Source organism: Oncorhynchus gorbuscha, linkage group LG16, assembly GCF_021184085.1.
Source record: "Oncorhynchus gorbuscha isolate QuinsamMale2020 ecotype Even-year linkage group LG16, OgorEven_v1.0, whole genome shotgun sequence".
NCBI lineage: Eukaryota > Metazoa > Chordata > Actinopteri > Salmoniformes > Salmonidae > Oncorhynchus > Oncorhynchus gorbuscha.
The window spans coordinates 75,200,832-75,213,497 of NC_060188.1; positions in this window are offsets into that span (position 1 = coordinate 75,200,832).

Genomic DNA, 12,666 nt, shown 5'->3' on the forward strand with positions numbered 1-12,666 from the left:
ATCTTAACCGCTAGGAGTTCACGATCCCCCACATCGTAGTTCCTCTCAGCCGTGGTAAGCCGGTGTGAGAAGAAAGCGCACGGATGAAGCTTCTTGTCTTCACCCCTCTGAGACAGGACAGCTCCAACACCAACCTCTGAGGCGTCTACCTCCACCACAAACGGTTCATCCGTAGTCGGTAGTATCAGGATGGGAGCAGAGAGGACGCGCTGCTTGAGTCCTTGGAAGGCCGTCTCAGCTTCTCTTCCCCACAAAAACCTTGCATTGCCACCCTTGGTTAAAGCTGAGAGAGGGGCTGCCACCAAGCTGAAGTTTTTGATGAACTTGCGGTAAAAGTTAGTGAAGCCCAGGAAACGCTGAACTTCCTTAACGGATTTGGGGGTGGGCCAATCCGCTACCGCCCCTACCTTCCTGGGGTCCATTTGGACTCGACCGGGTTCCACTACAAATCCCAGGAATTGTACTCGGGATGAATGGAATTCACATTTTTCCGGCTTAACGTACAGATGGCTGTCTAGGAGGCGTTTGAGTACTTGTCTGACATGCTTTGTGTGTTCTTGAAGAGAGCTCGAAAAGATGAGGATGTCATCCAAGTAAACAAACACAAATATGTTATGGCTGTGAAGCCAGGGGTATCCAAGGACGAGAGGGAACTCGGAACTGGAGATCAAATGAAAGTTCATCAATTCCTGGTGTTGTGAAACTGAAAGTCGCAAGGAGGTAGTGACATGAGTGACAAGTCCAGATCCCAAAGGGCTTCCATCCAATGTAGTAACCCTCATGGGGTCACTTAGAGGTTCAGAGGGAACGCCATTCTCCTTCGCCCAGACACCATCCATGAAGTTACCTGCGGCTCCAGAGTCTACCAAGGCTTGAAGGTGAAGCTTGTGGTTGTCCCAGGAAAGGGTGACTGGAATGAGCAGACAGGAGTTGGACGGATGGGAGGAGGTTATGTTTCCCGTTACAGTTCCCCCCGGTCTGTACGGGACAGAGCGTTTCCCTGGAGCCCGGGACATGTGGAACGGAAATGGCCCGGTTTGCCGCAATATAGACAGCGTCGCTCCCTCATCCGGCGGTCTCTCTCAGCCTGGAAGATGCGTCCAATCTGCATGGGTTCCGGTGGAGCCAGCGAGGATAAAGGTGGGGACTCGGAGCTGGGACTGATAGGGGCTAGAGGTCTACGGTTGAGTTCTCTCTCTCTCAGACGCTGGTCAATGCGTGAGGCCAACTTGATCAGGGACTCGAGATTGTCCGGTGGTTCCCGAGTGGCCAGTTCATCTTGGATAGTGTCGGAAAGGCCTTTCAGAAAGCACACCGTGAGCGCCTCGTTGTTCCAGCCACTCGCTGCTTCCACCGTGCGGAACTGGATGACATAGTCCGTCACACTGCGCCGACCTTGGTGGAGAGTCAGGAGCTGTTTGGCTGAGTCAGGACCACTGCTTGGGCCTTGAAACACTCGTTTGAATTCCTCAGCAAAGGCAGAGTAGCTGGCACAGCAGGAACTATGGGCATCCCACACAGCAGTAGCCCAGGCCAGGGCTTTTTCCGACAGCAGGGTGATGATATATGCGATCTTAGACCGGTCGGTGGGGAACGACGAGGGTTGCAGCTCGAAGGAGAGAGAACATTGGGTGAGAAACCCTTTACAAGCACATGGATCACCTGAGAACCGTTGGGGAGGTGGAAGACGAGGTTCAGCCAGGGGGTTAACTGCCATGGGTACATGAATCTGAGGTACTGGGACGGGAACTGTTGCCGGGGTAAGTCGATCAGATATCTGCTTTATGGAAGTCAGCATCTCCGACAGAAGATGAGAATGTCTAGCCATTAAGGCTTCTTGCTGAACCAGGGCAGCTTCGTGGCGTTGGACAGTCTCCTGGTGGTGGGACAGCATGGCAACAAGGTCCTGGGAACTGGCTGCCTCTGGGTTCATTTTTGGGCTCTGAGTTTCTGTCAGGACCCGGTTACGAACCCGGGTCTCCGGAGTGAGAAACAGTCCCTTAACCAACTGAGCCACGAATATTCGGCAGAACCCAGAAGATGAGGCAGACACAGCAGTACTTGATACAGTGTATTTAATGAAGTAAAAAAGTGAAGTCCTTCAGGAAAAAGGTAAATCCACAAGGTGGTAGGTATAGCATAAAAAGCCTCAAAAGATACTCAAAAATAAATAAACAAGAACAAAAAACAGAATTCCACAAGAGAATCCACCGGGATCAACAAGAGTACACAGAATACTAGGGCTGGGTGCTAACATACAAACACAGAGCAAATAACTGAGGAAAACTAAGGGTTTAAATACAATCAGGGGAAACGAGGCACAGGTGCAAATAATAATGGGGATCAAGGGAAAACAAAAGGTCAAAAAGCACAATGGGGGCATCTAGTGACCAAAAACCGGAACAACCCTGGCCAAATCCTGACAGCTAAGCTTGTAAACCAATATATTTATTTCATTTCATTTGAGATTTTCATGAATAGTTAACGTTGCGTTATGGTAATGAGCTTGAGGCTATAATTACACTCCCAGATAGGGGTTTTTTTCTTAGCCAAATGTGATGAACAAAACGGAGCGATTTCTCCTACACAAATAATCTTTTTGGAAAAACTGAATATTTGCTATCTAACTGAGAGTCTCCACATTGAAAACATCTGAAGTTCTTCAAAGGTAAATTATTTTTTTTGAATGCTTTTCTTGTTTTTGTGAAAATGTTGCCTGCTGATTGCTAGGCTTAATGCTATGCTAGCTATCAATACTCTTACACAAATGCTTGTGTAGCTATGGTTGAAAAGCATTTTTTGAAAATCTGAGATGACAGTGTTGTTAACAAAAGGCTAAGCTTGTGAGCCAATATATTTATTTCATTTAATTTGCGATTTTCATTAATAGTTAACGTTGCGTTATGGTAATGAGCTTGAGGCTATAATTACACTCCCGGATACGGGTTTTTTTCTTAGCCAAACGTGATGAACAAAACGGAGCGATTTCTCCCACACAAATAATATTTTGGGAAAAACGGAACATTTGCTATCTAACTGAGAGTCTCCGCATTGAAAACATCTGAAGTTCTTCAAAGGTAAATAGTTTTATTTGAATGCATAGTTAAATAAAGGTTTAAAAAAATGTGTCAGGGCTTGCAAACTATTACGGACTACAAATTGAAACCCAGCTGCGAGCTGCCCAGTGATACACGCCAACCAGACGGACTGAATGCCTTTAATGCTCGCTTCGAGGCAAGCAACACTGCTTTGAAAGGCTGGTCATGGCTCACATCAACACCATCATCACAGAAACCCCAGACCCACTCCAATTCGCATACCTCCCCAACAGATCCACGGATGACGCCATCTCAATCGCACTCCACACGGCCCTTTCCCACCTGTGTGAATCATGTTCATTGACTACAGCTCAGCGTTCAACACCATAGTGTCCACAAAACTCATCACTAAGTTAAGGTCTCTGAGACTAAACACCTCCCTATGCAATTGGATCCTGGACTTCCTTCCTGATAGGTCACCCACAGGTGGTAAGGGTAGGCAACAACACATCTGCTACACTGATCCTCAACACGGGACCTCTCAAGGGTGCATGCTTGGTCCACTCCTGCACGACTCCAATACCATTATTATGTTTGCTGATGACACACCGACAACGATGAGACAGCCTATAGGGAGTAGGTCAGAGACCTGGCAGTGTGGTGCCAGGACAACAACCTTTCCCTTAACATGAGCAAGACAAAGGAGATGATCGTGGACTATAGGAAAAGGAGACATGCCCCCATTCACATTTAACGGGGCTATAGCGAAGCGGGTCGAGAGCTTTTAAAGTTCATTGGTGTCCACATCACCAACAAACTATCATGGTCCAAACACACCAAAAAAGTTGTGAAGAGGGCACGACAATGCCTTTTCCACCTCAGGAGACTGAAAAGATTTGGCATGGGTCCCCAGATCCTCAAAAAGTTCCATTGAGAGCATCCTGACCAGTTGCATCACCACCTGGTATGGCAACTGCTCAGCATCCAACTGTAAGTTGCTGAAGAGGGTGGTGCATACAGCACAGTACATCACTAAGATCAACTTTCCTGCCATGCAGAACCTACAGTTGAAGTCTGAAGTTTACATACACCTTAGCCAAATACATTCAAACTCAGTTTTTCACAATTTCTTAGATTTAATCATATTACAAATTCCCTGTCTTAGGTCAGTTAGGATCACCACTTTATTTTAAGAATGTGAAATGTCAGAATAATTGTAAAGAGAATGATTTATTTCAGCTTTTATTTCTTTCATCACATTCCCAGTGGGTCAGAAGTTTACATACACTCAATTAGGATTTGGTAGCATTAGCTTGAAATTGTTTAACTTGGGTCAAACGTTTTGGGTAGCCTTCCACAAGCTTCCCACAATAGGCTGGGTGAATTTTGGCCCATTCCTCCTGACAGAGCTGGTGTAACTGAGTCAGATTTGGTTACCTCCTTGCTCGCACACGCTTTTTCAGTTCTGCCCATGGATTTTCTATAGGATTGAGGTCAGGGCTTTGTGATGGCCTCTCCAATACCTTGACTTTGTTGTCCTTAAGCCATTTTGCCACAACTTTGGAAGTATGCTTGGCGTCATTGTCCATTTGGAAGACTCATTTGCGACCAAGCTTTAACTTCCTGACTGATGTCTTGAGAATTTGCTTCAATATATCCACATCATTTTCCTACCTCAGGGTGCCATCTATTTTGTGAAGTTCACCTGTCCCTCCTGCATCAATGCACCCCACAACATGATGCTGCCACCCCCATGCTTCACAGTTGGGATGGTGTTCTTCGGCTTGCAAGTCACCCCCTTTTTCCTCCAAACATAACGATGGTCATTATGGCCAAACAGTTCTATTTTTGTTTCATCAGACCAGAGGACATTTCTTCATAAAGTACGATATTTGTGCAGTTGCAAACCATAGTCTGGCTTTTTTTATGGCGGTTTTGGAGCAGTGGCTTCTTCCTTGCTGAGCGGCCTTTCAGGTTATGTCGATATAGGACTTGTCTTGCTGTGGATATAGATACTTTTGTACCTGTTTCCTCCAGAATTTTCATTGGGTCCTTTGCTGCTGTTCTGGGATTGATTTGCATTTTTCACACCAAAGTACGTTCATCGCTAGGAGACATAAGTCATATATGCTCAATGATACTATTTAGATCTATATAGCATTTGCAAAGTCATCAACGTCTATTTTAATTCAACCCAGGATTCAACTAAAAATAGACAATACAAATATATCAAATGTAATCTTCAAGTTAATATTTAATATGTTGTATTCACATCTCCATCTCAACCAAAAATTGAAGTTAAAGAATGAGACTGAATCGAATCAAATGTTATTTGAAGTGCCTTTAAAGTTTCATTTGATTCAGTCCTATAAAAGTCATCTGATGTTTTATGGATCTAACTGTTGGCACTGCTGTTGTTTGTGTCAGATGGTGATGCTGAGTAAAGGTGAAACCGAAAGGGATGTTTGACTATCATTCATTAACAACTTTGCTAATGTGTTGATGCCTTCTACAGTACAGTACCTTCAAATAAAACTTTATTTAAAGTACATTAAAGTTTGATTCGATTAGATATACTCCTTTTCTTTAACTTAGATTTTTGGTTGAAATAGAGACATGAATCCAACATATAAATTGATCATTTGTAGACAAAAAGTGTTACATAATGTAGTCCTATTCTTAACTTAGATATTTGGTTGAGATAGAGTATCTAATAGTTGAGTATCTAAGTTAAGAATAAGACTAAACCATATAACAGTTGATAACACTTGAAATGCACTTTAGATCAAGTGATTGATTGGATTTAGTCCTATTCTCTAAATATGATTCTTGTTTAAGAAGTGAATCCACCATATCAATTACTAATCCAAACACAATGCAATATCACTTTTGCAATACAGTAAATTGCCTATTATCTTGTAGACAAGTTTACAAATGATATTATATTGGATTCACATCTCCAACTAAACCAAAAATACAAGTTAAAGAATAGCATCAAACCAGTGTCCCAGAGGAAAATATACAAGTATTAAATATCCTTTTAATGTTGATATTTGGTTTCATTGTCAACCAAACACAATTCAATACTCAAATTGAAGGCTATCTTACAAACTAATGCAAAAATATTTATTCAACCTTAAAATTAGTAACACAGCCATGGTCACATTCTGAAGTTAGCCTACAGTAACTATCAGTCTTCTTACGTAATCATAGAAAGCGTGCATGTTTAATATAGCATGCAAAGGTCGCAGGTCTGTGGAGAACTTCACAATTGCTGTAATAATCTGCGCAGAATCTTGAACAGCATTGATCACTTGCACTATGTACTTTTAATGAGATCTTAACTGCAATCCAGGTCATTTGGATGTGCTATAAAATGAAGCACAGGGATAACACATTAAGTTGGTCTAAAAATACAAAATATCTGATCTGAACTTTGTTGTGCTTTTAAATGTTTGTAAGCACAGTGATAACACATTTAGATGACAACTAAACCAAAACTCTGACATTGTTTTTCCATTGGATTTTGGTTGTGCTTGTAGATGGTTGAAGGCATAGTGACAACACATTTGGAATCTAACACATTTCTGGCTGCCTTCTTGAGTGGGTGAATAAAGGTTGAAATCTGAACCAGGTCTCAACCAAATATTACCCCAATTTCCACATTGAAATGATGTGGTGTGCGTGTGCAAAGTAAATCTGCTAGACTGCTCAGCCAGCCCGAGCCGCCAGCATGTCCCGACCCCCAGCCAGTATAGCCAGTAACTCTCACCCCAACACTCTATTCCTTCCCACCTTTTTTTTGTTTTAATAAATGAAATGTTTAGAGTTTCTGTGTGACAGACTACATTATGTTGGGCCATTCAGAAAACAGACCGTTTTCTTATCACTAAAGTCAGCTAATGTTTTATGGGTCTAACTATAATCATAACAGACACATTCTTCAGTTAAAAGGTCCCCTAACAACCCTCTGAAATGCCCTAGAGACACAAATCCCTTCAATTTTAAAGTGTATTGCAGATCATTCCACACATAATGTGCAAGGAAATTAAAGGCTTATCTACCTAACTCTTTAGACACCAAAGGTGTCTCCATAGTTGACCAGCACTGATAAGGGGTTTGATAACATAATGTTAGTGTAACGACTCTCGTGGGTTGAAGAAGGAGACCACGGTGCAGCGTGGTAGGCGTTCATGATTTTTAATAAAAACTGAACACAGCAACAAAATAACAAAGTAGAAAAAACTAAAGCGCACAGTTCTGTCAGGCAACTAAACAGCTAAACAGAAAAGAACTCCCCACAAAACCCAAAGGGAAAATATCAACTTATATATGATCCCCAATCAGAGACAACGATAGACAGCTGCCTCTGATTGAGAACCACACGTGGCAAAAAAATATAAATAAATAGAAAACATAGAAACAGAAAACCTAGAATGCCCACCCTAATCACACCCTTCCCTAACCAAAAACAGATCAATAAAAGGCTCTCTAAGGTCAGGGCGTGACAGTTAGATACTTCGGTGTGCAATGAATGATGTGATCTATATGACTTCAAAGAGGTCCAGCCAACCTTTTGGTAAATACAGTGATTGTTAATAAAACTGTCTTCTGTGATAAAACGAAGGGTACTATAGAAATAAAGGCATGATATGATTTTTGTACTGATCATAAAATCATTGAAGAGCTAATTAAATGACATTACCAGTACAGGTAATTACTGGGTTAGTTTCACCTCATAGTCCATAACAAATATATCCCATATTGGAGACTAAATAAAAGTTGAACATACTGTTTCAAATACTGTGTATATACACTACCGTTCAAAAGTTTGGGGTACCTTGGAAATGTCCTTGTTTTTGAAAGAAAAGCTAATTATTTTGTCCATTAAAATAACATCAAATTGATCAGAAATACATTGTAGACATTGTTAATGTTGTAAATGACTATTGTAGCTGGAAACGGCAGCTTTTCTATGGAATATCTCAGACACAAGAGGCATGTGGCAGGGTCTACAGTCAATCACGGACTACAAGATGAAATCCAGCCCAGTCACGGACCAGGATGTCTTGCTCCCAGGCAGACTAAATAACTTTTTTGCCCGCTTTGAGGACAATACAGTGCCACTGACACGGCCTGCAACGGAAACATGCGGTCTCTCCTTCACTGCAGCCGAGGTGAGTAAGACATTTAAACGTGTTAACCCTCGCAAGGCTGCAGGCCCAGACGGCATCCCCAGCCGCGCCCTCAGAGCATGCGCAGACCAGCTGGCCGGTGTGTTTACGGACATATTCAATCAATCCCTATACCAGTCTGCTGTTCCCACATGCTTCAAGAGGGCCACCATTGTTCCTGTTCCCAAGAAAGCTAAGGTAACTGAGCTAAACGACTACCGCCCCGTAGCACTCACTTCCGTCATCATGAAGTGCTTTGAGAGACTAGTCAAGGACCATATCACCTCCACCCTACCTGACACCCTAGACCCACTCCAATTTGCTTACCGCCCAAATAGGTCCACAGATGATGCAATCTCAACCACACTGCACACTGCCCTAACCCACCTGGACAAGAGGAATACCTATGTGAGAATGCTGTTCATCGACTACAGCTCGGCATTCAACACCATAGTACCCTCCAAGCTCGTCATCAAGCTCGAAACCCTGGGTCTCGACCCCGCCCTGTGCAACTGGGTACTGGACTTCCTGACGGGCCGCCCCCAGGTGGTGAGGGTAGGCAACAACATCTCCTCCCCGCTGATCCTCAACACGGGGCCCCACAAGGGTGCGTTCTGAGCCCTCTCCTGTACTCCCTGTTCACCCACGACTGCGTGGCCACGCACGCCTCCAACTCAATCATCAAGTTTGCGGACGACACAACAGTGGTAGGCTTGATTACCAACAACGACGAGACGGCCTACAGGGAGGAGGTGAGGGCCCTCGGAGTGTGGTGTCAGGAAAATAACCTCACACTCAACGTCAACAAAACTAAGGAGATGATTGTGGACTTCAGGAAACAGCAGAGGGAACACCCCCTATCCACATCGATGGAACAGTAGTGGAGAGGGTAGCTAGTTTTAAGTTCCTCGGCATACACATCACAGACAAACTGAATTGGTCCACTCACACTGACAGCGTCGTGAAGAAGGCGCAGCAGCGCCTATTCAACCTCAGGAGGCTGAAGAAGTTCGGCTTGTCACCAAAAGCACTCACAAACTTCTACAGATGCACAATCGAGAGCATCCTGGCGGGCTGTATCACCGCCTGGTACGGCAACTGCTCCGCCCTCAACCGTAAGGCTCTCCAGAGGGTAGTGAGGACTGCACAACGCATCACCGGGGGCAAACTACCTGCCCTCCAGGACACCTACACCACCCGTTGTTACAGGAAGGCCATAAAGATCATCAAGGACATCAACCACCCGAACCACTGCCTGTTCACCCCGCTATCATCCAGAAGGCGAGGTCAGTACAGGTGCATCAAAGCTGGGACCGAGAGACTGAAAAACAGCTTCTATCTCAAGGCCATCAGACTGTTAAACAGCCACCACTAACACTGAGTGGCTGCTGCCAACACACTGTCATTGACACTGACCCAACTCCAGCCATTTTAATAATGGGAATTGATGGGAAATTATGTAAATATATCACTAGCCACTTTAAACAATGCTACCTTATATAATGTTACTTACCCTACATTATTAATCTCATATGCATATGTATATACTGTACTCTACATCATCGACTGCATCCTTATGTAACACATGTATCACTAGCCACTTTAACTATGCCACTTTGTTTACTTTGTCTACACACTCATCTCATATGTATATACTGTACTCGATACCATCTACTGTATGCTGCTCTGTACCATCACTCATTCATATATCCTTATGTACATGTTCCTTATCCCGTTACACTGTGTATAAGACAGTAGTTTTGGAATTGTTAGTTAGATTACTTGTTGGTTATCACTGCATTGTCGGAACTAGAAGCACAAGCATTTCGCTACACTCGCATTAACATCTGCTAACCATGTGTATGTGACAAATAAAATTTGATTTGATTTGATTTAGGTGTTATGCAGGTGAATGAGGACCCAAAAGCGACTTGGCGAAAACAGAGTCTTTATTCCAGTAAAGGAAATAGGCAATACTCCTAGACAAATCGGAGCAGAAAACAAAACATAAAAAACTAATTCCACTCGTAGTGACGAGGACAGACTGGAGACTCGACCATAAACTGTAGGTTGTCTCGGGAAGGCACCGACCGTAGCAGACTCAGACACCTGCTCACACGCAGCATCTGAGGGAAACAAGACACGACAGGGCGAGACAAAGACACAGCACGGCGAACAATATACAAGGATCCGACAGGACAGAAACGGAAGACAAGGGGAGAAATAGGGACTCTAATCAGAGGGCAAGATACGGAACAGGTGTGAAAAGATTAGATGATTGATTAGGGAATAGGAACAGCTGGGAGCAGGAACGGAACGATAGAGAGAAGAGAGAGAGGGAGGGAGAGAGAAAAAAGGGAACGAACCTAATAAGACCAGCAGGGGGAAAACGAACAGAAGGGAAAGCAAAATGACAAGACAATATAAGACAAAACATGACAGTACCCCCCCACTCACCGAGCGCCTCCTGGCGCACTCGAAGAGGAATCCTGGCGGCAACGGAGGAAATCATCAATCAGCGAACGGTCCAGCACGTCCCGAGACGGAACCCAACTCCTCTCCTCAGGACCGTAACCCTCCCAATCCACTAAGTATTGGTGACCCCGTCCCCGAGAACGCATGTCCATGATCCTACGTACCTTGTAAATAGGTGCGCTCGACAAGGACGGGGGGGAGACGAACGGGGGTGCGAAGAAAGGGCTTGACACAGGAGACATGGAAGACAGGATGGACGCGACGAAGATGTCGCGGAAGAAGCAGTCGCACAGCGACAGGATTGACGACCTGGGAGACACGGAACGGACCAATGAACCGCGGAGTCAACTTACGAGAAGCTGTCGTAAGGGGAAGGTTACGAGTGGAAAGCCACACTCTCTGGCCGCAACAATACCTAGGACTCTTAATCCTACGTTTATTGGCGGCTCTCACAGTCTGTGCCCTGTAACGGCAAAGTGCAGACCTCACCCTCCTCCAGGTGCGCTCACAACGTTGGACAAACGCTTGAGCGGAGGGAACGCTGGACTCGGAAAGCTGGGATGAGAACAGAGGAGGCTGGTAACCCAGACTACTCTGAAACGGAGATAACCCGGTAGCAGACGAAGGAAGCGAGTTGTGAGCGTATTCTGCCCAGGGGAGCTGTTCTGCCCAAGACGCAGGGTTTCTAAAAGAAAGGCTGCGTAGTATGCGACCAATCGTCTGATTGGCCCTTTCTGCTTGACCGTTAGACTGGGGATGAAACCCGGAAGAGAGACTGACGGACGCACCAATCAAACGACAGAACTCCCTCCAAAACTGTGACGTGAATTGCGGACCTCTGTCTGAAACGGCGTCTAACGGGAGGCCATGAATTCTGAACACATTCTCGATGATGATTTGTGCCGTCTCCTTAGCGGAAGGAAGCTTAGCGAGGGGAATGAAATGTGCCGCCTTAGAGAACCTATCGACAACCGTAAGAATCACAGTCTTCCCCGCAGACAAAGGCAGACCGGTAATGAAGTCTAAGGCGATGTGAGACCATGGTCGAGAAGGAATGGGAAGCGGTCTGAGACGACCGGCAGGAGGAGAGTTACCTGACTTAGTCTGCGCGCAGTCCGAACAAGCAGCCACGAAACGGCGCGTGTCACGCTCCTGAGTAGGCCACCAAAAGCGCTGGCGAATAGAAGCAAGAGTACCTCGAACGCCGGGATGACCAGCTAACTTGGCAGAGTGAGCCCACTGAAGAACAGCCAGACGAGTAGAAACAGGAATGAAAAGAAGGTTACTAGGACAAGCGCGCGGCGACGCAGTGTGCGTGAGTGCTTGCTTAACCTGTCTTTCAATTCCCCAGACTGTCAACCCGACAACACGCCCATAAGGAAGAATCCCCTCGGGATCAGTAGAAGCCACAGAAGAACTAAAGAGACGGGATAAGGCATCAGGCTTGGTGTTCTTACTACCCGGACGGTAAGAAATCACAAACTCGAAACGAGCGAAAAACAACGCCCAACGAGCTTGACGTGCATTAAGTCGTTTGGCAGAACGGATGTACTCAAGGTTCTTATGGTCTGTCCAAACGACAAAAAGAACGGTCGCCCCCTCCAACCACTGTCGCCATTCGCCTAGGGCTAAGCGGATGGCGAGCAGTTCGCGGTTACCCACATCATAGTTGCGTTCCGATGGCGACAGGCGATGAGAAAAATAAGCGCAAGGATGAACATTATCGTCAGACTGGAAGCGCTGGGATAGAATGGCTCCCACGCCTACCTCTGAAGCGTCAACCTCGACAATGAATTGTTTAGTGACGTCAGGAGTAACGAGGATAGGAGCGGACGTAAAACGTTCTTTGAGAAGATCAAAAGCTCCCTGGGCGGAACCGGACCACTTAAAACAGGTCTTGACAGAAGTAAGAGCTGTGAGAGGGGCAGCAACTTGACCGAAATTACGAATGAAACGCCGATAGAAATTAGCGAAACCTA